Here is a 20,617-nt window from a genome sequence, read left to right as displayed (position 1 = left end):
AGAATATAACAGTCATTGTAATTAGTAAATACGAGTGAATACCATGGGGCGAACTGGCCCGGGTGACTATGCGACTATAGACGCTGGGGCCTTATAGTTTGTAGTGTGTTATTGCTGCAAAAAATGCTACCGCACTTAATGGGAATCGCGAGGGTCAACTACAGCCAGTCCGCCCCTGCTGAATGCTGGTGTATTTATTGTCTAAAAACAAGTCAGAAAAATTAATAATGAATAAGAGGAGTATTTCAGTTAATATTTTGAATGGTCCTGAGAAAACTTCATCCAGTCCCGCTGATACTGATGGGCACACATTTATTATTTATTAGGATTCTTCAGGTATTTCTACGAAACGAAAAATTACACGAACCAAAACGCCCGTTAATTTATATATCTTATTTTTATAATCAAGTATGTACATTACATTATCGATATTTATGATGAACTGGAACGGCGGTCTGGTCCGTTGCGAGCTCCGGTTTCTAACAAATAGAATTCCTTGCGAGCATTACAGCAATTAAGCTGCATAAGCCATTGCAATGCTTAAGACAACTGTTATTCGTAAAGTTTAGTAATAGCATTTATTCATGCACAAAAGCTGGAAATCATGACTTTCGGAAATGGAAAATGAAACATTAAGGTGGGGGATGAAGAATAGCCCTGGATCTCCGTACTTAAATCAGTAGAGTTACTATTAGTAGTATTATAATGATAAATGATGCAAGGAAGCAAACTTTTTCAGAATCTACTAAAAACGAGGAAAACGTTCTCTGTCACTCATACCTGACCCGTCACCACAAACTAGCTGTCTCTTGGTAATCCTCTTACCAAGAGAGGCTTAAGTTCTGCAAATTGCAGTGGCTGGAGACTAGGCACCTGCGCGGTGATCTGATTGAGGTGTATAAGGCCTTGAATGGGTTCAGCACGCTGAATTCTGATGGGATCCTTCCACTTGTTCAGATTACGAACCTAAGGGGGCATAAATTCAAATTAAGAAAAGACAGATGTAGAATAGCTGTGCAGAAATTTGCCTTTAGCCGGCAGGTGGTTAATTGCTGGAACAAACTTCCATCTGTCGTTGTGGAAGTTGATAGGTTGCATAAATTTAAGGAGGAACTGGACAGGCATTTGGAGAGAATGGTGTGATTTTTTTTTTTTTTTTTTTTTTTGTTGGCTGATGCTGCATAAGCTCATACATTTGATTTCTTGCATCACATACCACTACTACTACTACTACTACTACTACTACTACTAATTCAGCTTTGACCTTTACTGAACTCTCTGCTATGACCACTGTAGCAGGCTATTCATTCCCAATGATCTACAACACGCTGCCTGAAAGTAAACTTCTTGGGATCTAATCTTCTATTTCTCCCCAGAATTTTGTCTTTCATTTCCCTAGCTCTTTTATTTTCTGCTCATGAAATAAACACTACCGCCTAAAAGTTTGGAATCGCGTATCATTTTATTTAATTTTCAGTTTTTATTAAAATAGGACCAACTTCTTTACCAATTTTTATTAAAATAAAAATATTTTATATTATGTATAAAACTCAAAAAAATTTAATAATATTTCAGAAACACACTGCTCGACAAAATTAATACAACAAAATATTTTTCATTAATATTTTATTGTGAACAGTGTCACCGAAGGCGAATGTTTGATATAAAATAATAATAAAAAAATAAAAAAAATAGGCATTCTGGCATTCCGAGTATCCAATGGAAATCGATCTACCACCTTACAGAGCCGCATATTATGCAAATTATTCATGCCAATAAAAATACGGGTTGCGACCACATCACTTCATTCTAAGTTACATATTTTGGTCTCTCAGTTATTCCTTTATGTCCTTGTGGTAATGCTGAAACAGTCGAGTTTGACTGAAATTTATATTTAGATTTAAAAATCCAATTGCAAGTCATAATTAGTGTTTATAATCATGACGACCTAGCACAATTAGTGAACAATAAAGAAAATTTCCTTGCTTTAGCGAATTTTGCAGTTAGGCTTTTTAAGAGAAGGAAAAGAATATAAATATTGACTTGGTTGTTTAATATTAACACTTGACGGCTGTCTGAATTTACAGTGACGGACAAAAAAAACTGCATCACCTTAGAAAAAGTAACATTTGTACTGAAACGTATAAGATATTGTTTGATTACAGTCATTCTATTTGTCGCAGAGATATTTGCGTCAGATAACGCTTCTATTGCATCAGACAGTAATTGCAAAATTGCATCAGCCTTTCTATAAATACGGCGTTGGAAGGGTATTCACGCTCAATAGTATCCTGTTTTGCGGAGATGTAAGCATGGCTCCATATGTGCAGTTGACGCCAAGAAAAAAAAGTATAGCTATTGCTCTGTCCCAGGAAGGGCTTTCTGTGCGTGCTATCGCTGATAATATAGGTTGCCACCAGTCAACAGTATCCCGAGTGCCGTAATTAAACCGTGAATCCAGGTCTTCTCTTCAGATCACCGGTTTCACGCTTTAATTTCGACACTCGGGATACTGTTAACTACGCCTTCCCAAGATCGATATTTGAAACAGCTGTCCCTTCGTAATCGCCATGCTAGTGCTCCTGATCTAAAACTAGACTTTGAGATGGCCTCTGGTGTTGAAACAAGTGCACGAACTGTCCAAAGACGGCTTTCGGAATGTGGTCTGCATGCCTATCGGCCAAGAAGAAGAAGCCTTTGTTAACTCAACAAATGAGGAAGAAGCGACTTGCTTGGGCTGAAACGCATGTTTCATGGATAAAAGAGCAATGAGACACCGTCATCCTTCTGACGAATCGAAATTCAACCAGCATGTAGACATCTATAGTATCTTATGTAGGACGACACCTGAACGAAAGTTCAACTCCGTCTTTGTACACTGTGATGGTTACAGAGCATGTAACAGGCCAGAAATGTATGTAATGTTATGTTCGTGCAGTGTGTGTGTGTGTGTGTGTGTGTGTGTGTGTGTGTGTGTGTGTGTGTGTGTGTGTGTGTGTGTGTGTGTGTGTGTTGTTTAGTTGTTTCTGACCGTTTTGTCACCAGGCAGGCGATCACCTGAAAAGGCTGCCCCCAGTGTCTGTCTACACCACGGGGATGTAGGCATGTACCGGGGCCAACCTCAACAGTCACGGACTGAATGTCCAAAGAGATTTTAGAGCCATTCAAAAGAACCCCGTGCCGGCAACAGCGCGCGCGCACACACACACACACACACACACACACACAGACACACACACACACACACACACACACACACACACACACACACACACACACACACACACACACACACACACACACACACACACACACACACACACACACACACAGAGTCATTCCCAGGAGACAGGACAGCAGAAGACGAAGAAATAAGGAAGAGAATAGCATAAACTAAAAAAAAAAAAAAGGAAGAAATAAAAAGATAATAAATAAATAAAATAAAATAAAACAAAAATAAAAAAAATCAAATAAAACAAAAATAAAATAAATAAAATAAAACAAAAGAAAAATAAAATAAAAATAAATAAAATCTTTATCCATGTCTTTATGCAGTGCTGCCCAAAATAGTCCACAACGAGAAAAGGTGTACTATCAAACAGAAGTAGTAATGTCATTCTAACAAGATCAGCAGGAATAAGTTCTAGATATAATTCTGTTAATCTGGAGTGGTATCGCAAGTCACTGGTTGATGACAGTATCAATGAGCAGAGAAAGGATTTAGTTGCAGCGATTCTTGATAAAGAATGAGTCAGAAAAGTGCAGCATCTGTTAAAACCTTTGCGTGCTCTTGAAAACCACAACAATTTTGTATGTGACGTAAAAGCAGAATTGCAGAAGGTTTGAAGGGCCTGGAAATTGTTGACATATATAAGTATCTTCTCACCTCCGGGACACAAGTTTGGCACTGTTGCCTTAAGAGCCAATCTTAAGTCCTCGTAAATGGAACATTCAAAAAGTACGTGAGGAGAGTCTTCCGGTAGCCCACATCGACAGGAGACTGTATTGGAAAGTCTGAATTGGTAGAGTTTTGCGTTAAGCGAACCATGTCCAGTTAGTACGTAGGAAGTAAACAGTGAGGGTGAAAACCATTTTCTGGTGGATGTAGAAAGTAGTGCACTTACGTCGGGAATGAATTTTTTGGTAATAGCTCCTTTTTCGGTAGAATTCCATCTATTCTGCCAGTTGTTCACTAACAAATTCCAACATCGGGTTCGTTCAGTTTTGTAATCAGCCTGAGGTTAACAATGATTCCCTGAAATTCCGTAGAAATGTCTCTGTGGATGTAAAAGCAAAGCCCTCTAAACACAACATGCAGGTCAAGTGGTTGGTGCCTGCAAGAGTCTGTAGAGCTGGAGTTGATACTGTTTGGCCAACGTGAAGTAGGCTAAGGAGAAAACAACGTTGAATAGTGGATAACTTAGTTTGTACAGTTTTAAGTGCAGTGCGTCTAAACCAAAGGCTGACAGCATAGGTTGTAATTGGGATTATGGCAGCATTATAAAATAGATGTAGGGTTTTAGTGTTCAACCCCCAATCTTGTTTGGTAATTTAGAGTAGCATTGCGGTAAAACTCTTAACTTTGACGGACAGATGTTGAATATGTGCAGTAAAGGAAAAGCGGTCGTCGACGATGATTCCTAAAAATTTGATGCTTCGGACAAGTGTAAGGGATAATTTAAATTTGTTCTTAGAGGACCAAGACGATAGTTCAAAGAGTACTTTATTGACATAGAGTTCTAAATCAGATCTTGAGTTTGCATCCACCAAAATGAATCTGTTCATCTGCATACGTAAGTTGTTGCACATTTTGAAATTCAGTCGTTCTAAGAAGCCAATCATCAAGTACTAGGTTCTAAATCAAGGGATCCAAAATTGATTTTTGGGGGCAACCACGGGAGACAGATCTGTGAATCTTCGTGCTTTTAGTGATGACGGTGACGATGCGGCCCGCAAAGTAGTTTCTAACAAGTTTATATGGCTGAAGAGAGCAATGATTGGAACGGAGTCTACTGAGGGCGCAATCCCAACATAAAGTATCAAAAGCGCCCTCAAAATCGATAAAGATCGCTATAACGTACTTGGAAGTGAAGCGCTGTCAATAAGGTAGTGAAGTTCTAATAAGGCGCCTTCGCATCCATGCCCTTGCCTAATATTCAAACAGCATAGCTCTGATCGGAAGCGATATGTCAGAAGACGTAAATCTGAGGCATACCATCCTGACTGCATAACACTGACTCGGAAGTTTCCTGACGGTCAGACGGTCTGGGGATGCATAACAAGCAAAGGAAGGGTGTGGGGCGCATTAAGTTTATTAACGTAACGGTGAATGCAGAAACCTACACTGCTATCCTGGAGAAGTGCCAGAAACCCGTTATTAGGGATCACCCCACAGACGTCCAAAACTGCATTTTTCAGCAGGACTCAGCACCTTTCCACACAGCAAAATTGGTAGGTTTATGCTATTTGGATTTAATTGAGTTTGTCTTCTTGTCTCAAAAGGCTTAAAACATACTTACACCAATGTTTTCCCTCGTTTTCTTCCCTTAAGGTATAGTCATACCTCAGAAATGCCTGCATTACAGTTTTGAAGGGCCTGGAAACAGTCCATATTTGAACCCTATTCAAAATTTCTGGTATGTAATGTCCTCTAAAATTGCTCAGAAGAAGCCAACAAGTAAGATTCAACTGCAGGAAAAATATTGTAAGGGTTTGGTACCCCGAAATTGGACAACCGTTTATCCAGAAGTTGATTAACTCTATGCCAGATCGTTGCAAGGCTGTAATTGCCACTCTAAGAGGAACAACAAAATATTGAGGACTTATTTCGCTGATATACATAATACTATTACGTTAACTTGTCATTTCAGTAGTAATAAAATGTATGTAAATGCAATAAAATGTATGTTTGGTTGTCATGATTGCCATTTGCATGTTTTCTCATATTTCCATTAATTACACATTTTACCTTTTGGGAAGATATTTATGGCAATTAGGTATATCAGGTGGAGTCTTTTTATTGGATTTCATTCACAGAGATATACACTGAGTGATCACTGAATTATGACCACCCCTATGAAAACTGAATGCGACCGTTGACCACGTGAGGTACGAGAGTGCGGAGGTAGTGTACCTACGTAGCATAGATAAGGTGTCAGTGGTTCAGTCAGTAGGTAGTAAAATTCAGCGCGTGATGGGTGAAAGGAAGGAATTATCGGACTTTGATAAAGGACAGATAGTGGGTGCTCGACGAACTGGTGCCTCGATTTCCCAAACGGCTGAACTGGTGGGGTGTTCGAGGGCCGCCGTAGTTAAAGTGTACCAGGACTGGCGTCAAAATGGTCAAACAACGACCCGACGGCAAAACTGCAAAGGTCAGCGAAAGGTTGATGTTAGAGATGAGCGCCGGGTCCGAGGACTCGTACAGGCGAACAGGCGCAGCACCGTGAAGAGTTGACTACCCAATACAACGTGGGCCAACCCGGAACAATATCTGGCATGACCATGCATCGCACGTCCCACGTATGGGCTATATCAGCAGACGACCCCTACGACATCCTCTCCTAACCAAGGTTCATTGGTGTAAAAGGCTCGCCTGGTGCAAAGAGCATGCAAGTTGGACGTTAAAAGACTGGAAGAAGGTGTGCCTATCGGATGAGTCACGTTATTTACTCTACACCGTGGATGGTCGTGTACGGATTTGGCATCAACAACATGAGGCTCTTCATCCATCATGCATGGCATCAAAAGTGCAGGCCGGTGGAGGCTGTTGTATGGTGTGGAGAACGTTTCACTGCAGGAACTTGGACCCCTGGTTGCATATGGAACAACGTATCACTGATCTCCGCTATCGTCAAATGCTTGCTGACTGTGTACACCCCGCTACGTTACACTTTTTCCCGAATGGCGATGGTGTCTTGCAAGATGACAATGCGCCGAGTCATCGGGCAGTTGTTGTGCAGGAATGGTTTGAGGAACACAGTTCTGACTTTCAGCATATCGATTGTCCTCCGAACTTCCCCCAATATCAATCCTATAGAGCACTTGTGGTACACTATGGAAAGCCATATCAGGCTTCTGGATACACCAATCACCTCCATACCTGTATTGCTGACCGAATTACACACAGCTTGATTGGCCATACTTCCCGAACACTTGAATCAATGCTGAATTCAATTCAAGCGTTGAATCAACGCTTGGATCAATGTTGAATCAATGCCACGTCGTATAGCTGCTGTACTGGGGGAAAAAGGAGTATTAGGACCTGCGAAGTATTAGGTAGGTGGTCATAATTCAGTGATCACTCAGTGTATATATCTATCATAACAAATGCATTTCGAACATTTTTGCAACCCAGAATGCAGCGCAAAACACATTATTTGCAAAATTCCCAAGTGGTGCAGTTTTTTTGTCCATCACTCTATATCAATGATTGTAAAAAAAAAAAATTATGTCTGCTGAGCCCCTTGTTGAGTCCCAGCAGTTATTTGATCCAGTTAATTAATTTAAAAATGTTCTTGTTTACATTCTGGCACGACAGTGGAATTTACAGTAAATCAATCGATGCAAATGATAACCGTATTTAGCAGTTATGGGCTTGAAATCTGGTACACTCAAAGAGTGTGTGCTATTGCACTTGCGCTCCCGACCACTCGGTTTTGTCAGGCCTAAGTTGGCCACTGCCCATTAGGGGCCCAGTGGCTAAATGACCAGAGGAACAACGGTACACGACACTTCACATATACAAAATCCATATACCTTTAAACCTCTGCCATGGCTCCTCCCAGTATTGTACTACTTCTGGCGGGTGCGTGATTTTCGGTGGTAATTACACCGGTACAGGATGACTGTTGACCCAGGCCCGGTGCTAGGGATAGGCACCAGGCAGCACCTGTCCATGCGTTGGCTGCACCCTGGTGGCATAGTAGCCTGACACAAACAAAACAACACACATTCATATTTACACACACACTTACACTTTTTCAGGCCCATTATGCAGAGTTTCTGCACCATAACAGAGTACAAAGGTGGAGATGGGCTAACGCCTAGGAGCCATCCGGATATAAGAACATGCACACGCTGTACTTGATTACCATTATATAGAATGGATATACTGTATATATATGATAATGTCTATAAAACTGTTATAATCTTGTATATAAATTGTTTATATCATAAGAATGTACATAAAATTGTGTGTGTAAATAAATGGAAAATGGAATGGAAACCTCTGGCATTGAGAGTGTTCTGTTTCACACCCACAATGTATAACTAAACGCACTCTACACTCTGCCCACTCAGGGAAGTGGAAATGAAAGAGACCTGGGGGTAATTGTGCAAGCAGATATGAAGTTTTCTGAGCAGTGCAGACAGGTAGCCAGAGTAGGTCATGGGGTCTAGTGAATTTTACTAGCAGTGGTTGATTGCTGGAACAGACTTCCATCTGTCGTTGTGGGACTCGATAGCTTAGATAAATTCAAGAAAGAAGTGGACAAGCTTTTGGAGTGAATGAATGAATCGGTGTAATTGGAAGGTTTTTTTTTGGCTGTTGCTGTATAAGCTTACTTTCTTGCAACATATGCCTCTACTAATGCTAATGCTAAATTGAGAATTGTTGCTAAGTTGTAGGATGGATCCTGAATGATAGTTCTAACAATTGTTGGGCAAAGATGTTTGCTGTGTACGTTGCGGATAGGATTTGATATAACTGATTTTCTTCATTGCATTGGTGGTGGAAATGTTTTGTGACGGAAAGTTTGATGAGATAAGAGATCATTGTCTTTAGAGCTACTCTCTCTCTCTCTCTCTCTCTCTCTCTCTCTCTCTCTCTCTCTCTCTCTCTCTCTCGCAGTTGTGTTGAAACTACTATTCGAAGAGACTGCTGCCACCCCTTCACCTTGAGTCTATGGTCTTCAGTTTCACGGCTCCCTGAGCCGTGAAGATCTGTTGTTGAAAATCTGTTGTTGAGTGTAATAAAAATGATTACACGTGCACTGCTATTGCACAGGTAAACTGCGAAATATAATGATATAAATATATGCAAAACAACATTTAATTTAATTTCACCATTGATCAAACAAGGATACCACCACTACACGCCTAACAGTTATGCTCTACTGTATATATACAGTTGATGAACAAGAGATCTAAAGTTTTTATTGAAGGTGACATAATAAACAATTTTTTTTAAAAATGTTAGTAAGCATTTGTAGTATTTGCACTGTGTAATTTTAATAATTAGAAATGGAGGGTGGATAATCAGAAAAATTGGCAATGTTTTGAAATCAAAAGAAAGTAGTCAGGATATAAAAGAATCGACAGAAGTGCCATGTGGTGCAAAGACGCCTGAGGCTTATGAACCAGCACCAGCCAAAAAAAATTTCTGAATTACCCAGAGAGAGAGAGAGAGAGAGAGAGAGAGAGAGAGAGAGAGAGAGAGAGAGAGAGAGAAGTAGAAGGGAATCATCAAGAAAGAGAAGAATGATGATATCCAGCTCAGTACCTTTGGTGTGCCAAGCCCATGCTCACCAGATGAGCTCCTGGGGTAGTTATTAAGAAAGAAAGAAAGAAAAAAAAAAACAATAAAAGAAACGCCGTATCAAAATAAATTATATGAAATGTAAAAACTTGAACACACAATCCTGATTATTTAGTTGTATTTCCTCCTCTTTTAATAATCAAAAAAAAGAATAACATGTGTTTAATCTGCTCGAACTAACGCCCGAACGACTATGAAGCCAGGAAAAATGAATCGGCACTTAAATACACTGCACCCTGAATGAGTTCTTTGATGGGAAAGCAGCAGAACAACACTGGAAAACACGTCTGTACGAAATTTAACCACTTGATTGATAAATTATTAAAAGAATCTTTGAATCTTTCATAGTGACTTTATTAATTGACAAAACAAAAGCTGACACAACAGGATAAAACCTTGTATTGCAAGCGACAATAAAAGTTTTTGAAATAATACAAGGGTACAAAATTGACGAGCCTTTGAGGCCAATCCTTGCTTTAAATGATGCGATTAAAAAGAGGATAGATGGAGGATAGGATAGGATTGCTTTGGGACAAAATTAAGTTTCAATCTATATCTTACATCCAACAGAGCAACAGATACGCAATTGAGTTCGACGAATTCAATGAAACTACGCTCAGTTAATAGAATTTTTAGATATTAATGTAATTTCTAAAATCACAGAGATTTACCTCTTCTAGAGGCCTTTTTCTGGGCCAACAAAAGAATGCTGTATATTTAAAAAAGGCAATATACAATTTTGAATGGTCAAAGTGCGTAGGCGTATGCACAAATGGTGCTATAGTCATAATAGGAGGAATTTGGGTTTCATGGAATGAAGAAACTAAAATATCACTAGATCCGCCACGCCGGGAGGCGACAAGTCAAAGGGCACTTAAACTATTATATTAGGACCACCTGGAATATTAATTCAACTACCCCTGTGTATTGAGTCTGTAAATTGCGTGTGTTCTCTGGTCGATTGCCTGAATTCCAGTTTTTCAGGGGGAAAACTTTGCAATCTACGCCTGAGACCGACTAACTCAACCACGGAGTGAAAAAAGCCCATAAATATTCCTCATGTCATCGACGGGATTCGAACACGGGACTTTTCCACCCGGTGTAGGGAGGACGAAAACGATAGCACTGTGCTACCGCGCAGACTGCGTCAAATGGGCAAAAATTCAAATTATTACAGGAGGGCCTCGATTAACGCGATTAATTCGTCCCGCGAACGCATCGCGCAAAACGGAAACGCGTTAATCGAATATAATAACCAATAGGAAAAATGATAATTGGTCCTTGATCTTCTGGAATGTCCATAAAAATTTTTAAAAATACCTTTTAAATAACTTTTTAACTGTATACAATGTAAAAGATAATGAAAATAATTATGGAATTAAATGTTTATTGCATAAAACAGTGGTTCCCAAACTGCGCGCCGCGTAATGTTTTAAATTTTCGAGGGAAACACAGCGATACTCGACATCTGTCGGACACCGCGCGAACTACTAGCTCGAGGTAGTTCACAGTTTCAATATTTCTTATTAAGTTGTATGGACCTAACTACTAAGCGGAACTGTTAGGTATTTCTCTTGGTCTGAGTGCGCCTTGAAAAAATTACTGAGACACTAAGAGCGCTGTGACCCGAGAAAGTTTGGGAACCTCTGACATAAAATACACAATGAAGAAATGGCTGTTGCGGAAATATTTGAACACTGTTGACTTTCTCTTTTCATCAATCGATTTCCGATAGCCGACAACAATCTTCTCTGGGCTCTGGCGAAATAAATATCGCAGAGAACATCAAACCTTTTGTTTGAGGTTCTATGCGATACCAAACATTTCATCTCATTCTTTTACTGTTATCTCCTTCGCGGCAACATTTTCATCTGGCTCATTTAAAAATTTGAATTTTAATGCAAGTGTGCACTGACTTTAATAGCAGGAGACAAACAAGTAACACGTCTTCTTCCGATGGAACACACCGAGGCGGGTAGCAGGCAAACGTTTGTTTAAGGCTGAATATTAGGGAACAAGAGATTGTGAAAATTTTGGATATTAAATATGAGATCCGTCCTCCTCGTTTGTGCTGCTTAAAAATGGCAATCCTGAGCCCTTCTGGTGAACTTGGAGATGCATTTGTCATTAAGTATCATGATATGGCTGATGTTATTGATTTTGTTGTCCTTAGACAAACTTATGATCAGGCCATGCGACATAATTGGAAGCCAGGTGATCGGTTTAGATCTGCCATTGATAATGCCTGGTGGCTTGGAACAGTAGAAGAGCACAAGCCACTCAATGAAATGCATCCAGATTCTATGTTTCAGTGTTTCCTAGTCAAGTGGGATAATGGCGAAAGGGAACAAATGAGCCCGTGGGATTTCGAACCAGTAGACGAAAGGCGTAAGTCTGTTTGGCACATTTAAATCTGTCAAAATTTTTGATAAATGCTGTAGCCAAAGCATTGCATTGAGGAATAATAATAATCTAATCTATAGGATCATCAAGAAAAGATGCAACAGTTTTAATGCCTACTTTTTTTTTTATGTATCATGTCGGCATTGGTCTCTGAGTTTGGATTAAATAAATAAGACATAGGAATTTATTATTCAAGAAAAAACATATTCAACATGTGATCTCTGTGCATTCAAGACGATTTACAGGCATCAATTGAAGGTTATCATAAGTGCAGTCAGTATTTCTTCAGAGATGCCCTCTGCAACTGTGAATTTCACTTTTAGATTATTTGGCAGTATGTGGATTATTCCTGTAGACCCTTCTGGAATTCCATAGAAAATAGTCCAAGGGATTCAGATCTAGCAAGTATGGTGGCAAACATTATCCAATCCCGTGTTGTCTCTTGTTAACAGGAGAGACTGCTTCTACAAGGATGGGATACACTTAAATAGAAAGGGTGCAAGAATATTTGCTGATGCTATCGAGGCAGTGTTAGGTGGGTCGGTAAAACTGCTAGCTTGGGGGTATTCACAGAATAAGAGGTTAAAAGTAGCCGCTGGCAGAGGTGAAGGTGATTCTTGCACTACTTCTATTAGAGTAAGCAGCCTGGAGCAAGGGCTGCTGGGGATTTGAGGGACTGATGGCAGTCATCATGAAACGGGTGGGTATATGGGATGTGTTAGGGTAACTAAGAATAAGAATAGGTGCAGGTATACCAATGCTAGAAGTTTAATAAATAAATTTGAAGAATATGAAGTGTTGGTCAAGACATCAAAGGCAGATATTGTTGTGATATCAGAGATGTGGTGTTACACAGATATTAGAAATGCAGAATTGGAATTTGGGGAGTGCAATGTGTACAGAAAGGATAGACATTATAGGAAGGGAGGAGGGGTTATGCTATTAGTTAAGAAACACATAAAATCCAAGGCGGTACAGCCAGTCAACATCGCTGGACAGCGCAGTGTCGAGTCAGTTTGGTGTGACATAAGCACTGGGAAATCAAAATTGAGAGTAGGAGTGTGTATAGGCCTAATGACTTTGATGAGTTCAACGAACAATACTACAGAGAAATAGTTGGCCAGTAAATCAATCTGATTTACTGGCCAACTATTCCAATTATAATGAGGGATTGTAACATCCTAGATATAGACGACTGGAACTTGTGGTTTGGTCACTCATACACTAGCAAGACTTCTGTGGATTTATTGGATGATTGTTTTCTACAGCAGCATGTTGAGGCAACCAGAGAGTGTAATACTCTTGATCTGGTTATCAGCAGTGATCATTCTTGTATTAAGAATTTGCAGATAAAGGAACCACTCGGTGGCAGTGATCACAGTGTACTGATGTCGGATTTACTTAAAGATATAATTACCATCAGGGGTAAAGTAAAGAGTTTTTGCTTCTGTAAAGGTGATTACAGTGGGATCAACTGATGATGTTACCAACAGCAAATTCTAAGTGGGAAGAGTTCAAGGAATTAATCGTGGAAGCTACTAAACGTTTCATATCTATTAAGAAATATTGTTCAAGGTTTAGGCCTAAATGGTTGTCAAATGAACTAATGAAACTCGTGACAGAGAAGAAAAATGCATGGGATGCATATAAATTATCAGACGACACAGAAACCTATGGCAGATATAAACTAGTCTGTAATCAAGTCACAAAGGAGGTTAGGCAGGTGAAGGCAGATTAAGAAATCTTTGGCAAAGGATGCTAAGAAAAACAGCAAGGATTTCTTTACTTATATAAACTCTAAAAGGAAGGGGATGAATCAGATTGGTCCACTTGATATCGATGGTTCGACTGTTGATGATCCTCCTCAGATAGCAAACAAACTGAATGAGTATTTTGCATCTACATTCACACACGAGGAGTTATTAAGGATTGAAAATGCCAGAAGGTTATCAAATTGTAGCAGGGTGCTTAATGGTTTGTAATAACTGAGAGCAAAATGGAGGAGAAATTGTTGAAGTTAAACATAAGAAAGGCACCTGGGGTGGATGGGATCTATCCAGTTATATTAAAGGAGGTGGCAAAGGAAGTAATTATGAGAGTAATAATGAGAGGCCATAATTATGAGAGTATCCTTGAACTCAGGGGAGGTCCCCATGGACTGGAGATGTGCAAATATATCCCCAAATCTCAAAGAGGGATCGAAGGGTGACACGAGTAATTACTGATCAGTTAGTTTAACTTCTGTTCCAGGTAAAATAATGGTGTCACTTGTTAAAGATGCATTGCAGGATCATCTAGACAAGACTGCATCAATAATTCAGACACAGCATGGGTTTGTTAAGGGGAAAGTCTTGTCTGACAAATTTGATTGAATATTATGATGTGGTTACAAAGGAATTGGATGCAAAAAATAATTTTGATATCATATATTTGGATTTCAGGAAAGCTTTTGACACTGTTGCTCATGGAAGACTACTGTACAAATTGGAGCAGAATGGTATTGAGGGTAAGTTGCTACAATGTATAAAAGGATGGTTGAGTAGGAGAAGACAGAGGTGGTAATCAATGAGCACTGCTCTTTGTGAACTATTGTTATTAGTGGAGTCCCACAGGGTTCGGTGTTGGGTCCACTGTTGTTTTGTATATTTATCAATGATATTAATGAAGGTATATCAGGCTTAATGTCGAAGTTTGCAGATAATTCAAAAGTTGGCAGGGTTGTTAATGACAGTAATGGCAGTGTGCTACTGCAACAGGATCTAGAAAATTTGGGCAGATGGGCTGAGAAGTGGCAACTGAAGTTTAACATTGACAAATGCAAAGTACTGCATATGGGTATGAATAATCCCAGAAAAACATACCAACTGTGTGGTACTACACTTAGGGTGGTAGAAAATAAAAAAGACCTGGGAGTAATTGTGCAGGCAGGCTGCCAGAGCAGGTCATGGGGTTTTGTCAATGATATACAAGAATTTTGCTAGCAGGGAAAAGGAGGTGATTGTCCCTCTGTATAAAGCAATGGTCAGGCCACGCCTTGAGTACTGCGTACAGGTCTGGAGGCCTCATTTTAGGAAGGATGTAGATTTGCTTGAGCATGTACAGAGAAGAGCAACAAGATTTGTGAGGGGAATGAAGGGATCCTCTTACCAAGGGAGTCTTAAGTTCTACAAATTGCAGTGGCTGGAGACTAGGCACGTGCCAGGTGATCTGATTGAGGTGTATAAGGCCTTGAATGGGTTGAGCACGCTGAATTCTGATGGGATTCTTCCATTTATTCAGATTATGAACCTAAGGGGGCATAAATTCAAAATGAGGAAAGACAGCTATAGAATAGATGTGCAGAAATTTGCCTTTAACCAGCGGGTGGTTAATTGCTGGAGCAAACTTCCATCTGTCATTGTGTAAGTTGATAGGTTAAATAAATTTAAGGAGGAACTGGACAAACATTTAGAGGGAATGGTTGTGTGAATTTTTTTTTTTGGCTGATGCTACATAAGCTCATATGCTTGCTTTCTTGCATCAAATGCCACGATTACTATTTTTACTATGTCAATTAATAATGACCCTATCATTAAATTTTTCCTTCAGGAAATGAACTTCATTTACCACATATGGTCTTGTCAAACAATACTTAAAGTGAATGCTTGCTTTAAATCCAGCTGTTAATGACAGTCATTTCATAGATTTCCTTGGTTACAAATATCATTTCCTCTACATATGTAATATATCTGTCCATCCCTGCAGGTTTCTTTCTGCTAGTCCTTATTGTCAAAGATTTAGATCGGATTTAGATTTAGATCACAGAACAAGACTGTTCAGACTTCTTTACTAACCTTTGAAACTAGTCCTTATGGATTTTTCGACAATAAAATTTTACTTAAACTCGCTCTGCGTGTAACAGAACTACCAATTTGATAAAAACACAAAAAAATATGCTGTTATGCAGTGTACTCCATCTTACCATACAAAATTTTCCTCTAAGGTGTATCACTAACTGGCATAAAGTTTCCATTCTTACATATTTAATAATGCCAAATGTATGAGAAGTGATAATTATTATGAGACAAATAAGAAAAAAAAAATCCAATCATTTGTTCCAAATGGTACAATCCTTTTTAAATGAAGTAGCATCTACACATTCAACAGAATGGTAAGGGAGAGTGAGACATATATAGAGAGAAAATAGAGGGACAACTTAGATATATTGGGAATTAATGTTTTAAGTTTAAAAAAATAATATTAATATAAATAATAGGTACACATAATTAAAGGAAAACAAAAGTTCAGGAACCTAATTTCCTTCCCTATGTGTGTAGCCCTTGTTATGCCAGCCATGTTACAATTGGGTCTAATTTAAATACTTGCTTGGAGAGATATAGATTTCAATTCTCACAGAGATTGTATTGAATTCTTAAAGGCCTCTTCAAGCTGAGGGCTGTAGTTGATGGTCTTAAGTGGATAGAATAGTGGTTTTCAGCCTCCACAACAAATTACACCATGAACACACTTCCACAAACATATTTTTTTTTTTTTTTAACAACCAACCTATTGAGAGGCACTCAGACAGCTAAGAAAGCTCTAGATTGCTAGATTGACACAGCCACATGTAAGCATAGTGCACCATTGCCTAATAGAAAGCCACATCCCTCTCTGAGGGACATGCTTCATTTGGGAACAAGTGATAACATTAAATAAGCTGATGCTACATAAGCTCATATGCTTGCTTTCTTGCATCACATGCCTCTATTATTACTACTATTCCTATTTACTTATTACTATGATGAAGGGAAAGTGACCAACGAAAGGTGCAGTTGCTGGCAGTGCTAGGAAATGAAACAAAACAAAATTTATTTAGAAATGAAAATGATTAATTAAGAAATATGAAGCAGGACAAAGTTTGTCATCTATTGCATAGAATTAAGTTTCACTGCTTCAACAGTGAATACTATTTTAAGGGACAGTGCGCGTATAAAAGAGCATGTTAAAGGATCAACGTATTTCACACCGGGGCCAGTATCACAATACAGTATTCGGGTACTATATTGAAGATGGAAAAGCTATTAATAATATGGATGGAAAATCAGATTCAGAAGCAAGTGCCCCTGAATCTAACAGCCAGTCAAGCAAGAAGTATTTATGAAGATAATGATAAGTATGGCAAACCCAAAGCCAAGTTCATGGCAAGCAACAGGTGGTTTAATAGGTTCAAATATTGTGCTGGTGCCCAAAACATTAAAGTATGCAGTGAAGTCACCAGTACTGATTCTGCAGACGCAGAGAAATTTTGTGATGTGTTGGAAAAAACCCCTTCTAAATCTGCACAGCCCTCAACTTCCGTAGCGGCATGCTTATCAGCTGGAGAGTTAATTCTGGCAATGATGCTTGAAAGGTAAAACTTGCTGACGTTATGCCTGTCCCCTCCCTTGTTTTGTAATTTTATAATTTTGAAATTTTTGCAATTTTGTACACTTTTGTAATTTTTCCTGTGCATGAGATAAAAATATTGAATAATTCTATTTACATTTTCGTCGAACGTTTCTTTTTTGCTTCTATCAAATTCAGTGCACATAGTTGCGAGTGCAAAATTTCCCTAAATACTTATTTAGGGAAATTTGACTTACGTAGCGTTCCGCGAACGCAACCCTTACATTAATCAAAGAGTGGCTGGATATTTTATTAAATATCTCTATTTACTGTTTAATGCTTTCATTACCTTTATGCATATAAATGTAAAAAAGCACCTAGGAGTATACATAGTAGTATAAATGCAAAACTGCACGTAGGAGTGATGTGCTGCAACACATATCTGCATTCAAAATGTGTACATATGATTTATTAAATTTCCAAATGTGCATGTGCGTGCATGTTTTTTATTTTGTATATATCCTAAATGTATTTCAATTTTATTATATGTATTTACAGCATCCCAGCAATAGTAGGGTTCTGTCCAAATACTGTTAAGCATGTCCTTGTCCACTTGTTGTGTGTTTCCTATAATCATGATCCGTTGGTTCTTTGATATATCAGTTGGCATAAGAAGCATATTAACTCTATCCTTTGGAGGCCTCCATCATGAAAAATTCTAAAAGAGTTAAGTCAGAAGACCACGGTGATCGTGGGATTAGGAGAGCATGACTAATCCGTTTGCCCAGATAATAATGTTCATTAAAGAAACAACATGCATTCGGGAGAATATGTGGAGAAGAGCACCATCTTTCTATAACAGAGTATTATCACCAAGTTGTAGGATAAGGAAGTTTTGTAATATGTCCATGTAAGCAATGGCTGTAACAGTTGCTCCTGCAAAGTAAATGGCCTGTATACCTTTGTGTTACTCATGGCTGAAAACTCATATTTGGACTGTCAAGCTTTTATTGCAGCAGTTTATTCACATTTTCAGTACTTCTTGTGCACGCATTGTGCTTTGTTAACCTTTCTATTCTCGAAACACAAATTTTTATTTAGAGAAAACAGTTTTACTCTAGGACATTGCTGTGCCATTCCACTTGCTGGAGCCTTTCACAACAAGCTCATGCCTCTTCACTTTGTTATAATGAAGCGGTATCATTTTTTAAGAGTTTTTAACTAGGTTTATAATCATCCTATATATATATAGATAGAAAAATATCTTTTGTATTACATTCATGGTACTTTTGATTTTCCACGAATGCATCACACATCACCAGTTGAAGGCATAAGCTAACATGACCTAAAACTGGTGTGTGTATATATATATATATATATATATAAAATATAGAAAATTAATAAATAACTTATGTAAAGTTATTTATTACTTTGACCATGTTAAACAGGCAGATCATATCAGAAACTGATAGCCGGGTTAATTGTAGGGGACATATTGAAAGGGTTAGCCCTCGATAAAGTCCCTTTCAATGTGTCCTATTACCTATAATTGACTTGATATTTATTATGTTTATTAATTGTTTTATTTTTACTTTTGCTTTGACTAATGATCATCCTTTACTAGGTTTGACCTCGTGGACCAGTTATGGCTGTTATAGGGTTAAGGGGAGAACTGAGGGGGGCAGTTGCCCTCTGAATCACAGTCTTTTAAAATGCACTGTTTGCTTGATGTTTGCAGAGCAGTCGGGTACGGGACATGATACTGCCAAGGAGGATGTCTTTGTGTGTGCACGATGTAAGGAGTGCAAGGAAATCAGGCGACAACTCAGCATTGTTATGGACCTTTATGAGAGTTTGAAGGACAGGGTGGATGCCCTCGAAGGAAATAAATTGAGGGGCCCATCAAGCTCTCAGCCGCCCACATCAACGCCAGAGCTTGCACTTGGTCATCAGGCAACACAGAGGCAGCCCCCTAGGCAGAATGCACTGGTCCCACAGGAACTAGTAGTTGTTGGTGACTCTATTGTCAGGGAAGCGGGGAACATGCTTTGTAAAAAGGATAGGTGGAATAGGACCAGGGTATGTCTGCCAGGGGCAAAGGTTGATGACGTTGTAGAGCGGATATCATCTTTTAAGGGCACAAAAGGTGATATAGTTGTACACGTTGGCACTAATGATATTAAGAGTAGGAGACCGGCGGAATTACTTAGCAAGTACAGGTTACTGTTGAAAAAAAGCTGTGAATTAGGGTTGAATTTGAAAGTGTCTGCAATTCTGCCCAGACACGATAGGAGGGAGTATACGATGAGAGCCTTGTCGATCAATTCGGCCCTGGAGGGATTGTGCAAGGCTCAAGGGGTAGAATTTTTTCAGCCTGGACTGTACTTGTTAACAAGAGAGATTGCTTCTACAGGGATGGGATACACTTAAATAGAAAGGGTGCAAGAATTTTTGCTGATGCTGTCGAGGCAGAGTTAGGTGGGTCGGAAAACTGCTAGTTGGGGGGGATACAAGGACTAATAGATTAACAGTAGCCACTGGCAGAGGTGGAAATGATTCTTGCACTGCTTCTATTGAAATGAGCAGAAGCCTGAAAAACAAGATGTAGGATATTTCAGAGACTGCTGGGAGTCATTGCGGTACAAGTAAACACATGGGTTGTGTTAGGGTAGCCAGGAATAGAAACAGGTGCATGTATACCTGCATGTATACCAATGCTAGGAGTTTGGTAAATAAATTTGATGAATGTGAGGTATTATTCAAAACATCAAAGGCAGATATTGTTGGGATATCAGAGACGTGGTGTCACACAGATATAAGGAATGCGGAACTGGAATTTGGGGAATACAATGTGTATAGAAAGGATAAACAAGACAGGAGGGGAGGAGGGGTTATGCTATTAGTTAAGAAACACATAAAGTCCAAGGAAGTGAAGCCAGTCGACATCGATGGACAGGGCAGTGTCGAGTCAGTTTGGTGTGACATAAGCATAGGGAAATCAAAATTGAGAGTAGAAGTGTGCTATAGGCCTAATGACTCTGATGAGTATAATAAGATATTGTACAGGGAAATAGAGTGGGCCAGTAAATCAGAGAGTCTTATAATGGGGGATTTTAATTTCCCAGATATTGACTGGAATTTGTGGGTTGGTCACTCGCACACTAGCAAGGCTTTTGTGGATTTATTGGATGATTGTTTTCTACATCAGCATGTTCGGGAGGCAACAAGAGGGAGCAATACTCTTGATCTGATTATCACTAGTGATTCTTCATGCATTAAGAATCTGCAGATAAATGAACCACTAGGTGGCAG

Source organism: Mastigoproctus giganteus, chromosome 3 (assembly GCF_048544385.1).
Source record: "Mastigoproctus giganteus isolate SK-2022 chromosome 3, ASM4854438v1, whole genome shotgun sequence".
Lineage (NCBI taxonomy): Eukaryota > Metazoa > Arthropoda > Arachnida > Uropygi > Thelyphonidae > Mastigoproctus > Mastigoproctus giganteus.
The sequence above is the reverse complement of the archived record's forward strand: the minus strand, read 5'-3'. Positions refer to the sequence as shown.